Source organism: Gavialis gangeticus, unplaced genomic scaffold, assembly GCF_001723915.1.
Source record: "Gavialis gangeticus isolate Ggan-Ray unplaced genomic scaffold, GavGan_comp1, whole genome shotgun sequence".
Classification (NCBI taxonomy): domain Eukaryota; kingdom Metazoa; phylum Chordata; order Crocodylia; family Gavialidae; genus Gavialis; species Gavialis gangeticus.
Window position 1 is genome coordinate 112,371,864 of NW_017729031.1, and position 207 is coordinate 112,372,070.

Below are 207 nucleotides of genomic sequence, written 5' to 3' on the forward strand. Positions count from 1 at the left end.
CAGGAGTGGGGGCGTGTGCCCCAGATCTGCAGGGGGTGGGGTGGGGCAGGTTTGGGCCGGGGTGGTGTTGGGGGCTGGGCTGTGCTCAGGGTGGGATGGGCAGCGGTGCTGGGAGGCGTGGTTGGGGCTACAGCAAATTTTGGGGTGGCTGAAGTGGTGGGAGCTACCTCCCACCCTCCCACACCCCCTGGATGAGCTGCTTGCAGC

General features: G+C 67.6%; 1 protein-coding gene across 6 annotated transcripts in view; it reads left to right on the forward strand.

The window, feature by feature from the left end:
* TANC2 (tetratricopeptide repeat, ankyrin repeat and coiled-coil containing 2) overlaps positions 1-207 on the forward strand; it is an 848,255-nt gene that overhangs the window by 41,952 nt on the left and 806,096 nt on the right. The gene's annotated exons all lie outside the window — the stretch shown is intronic.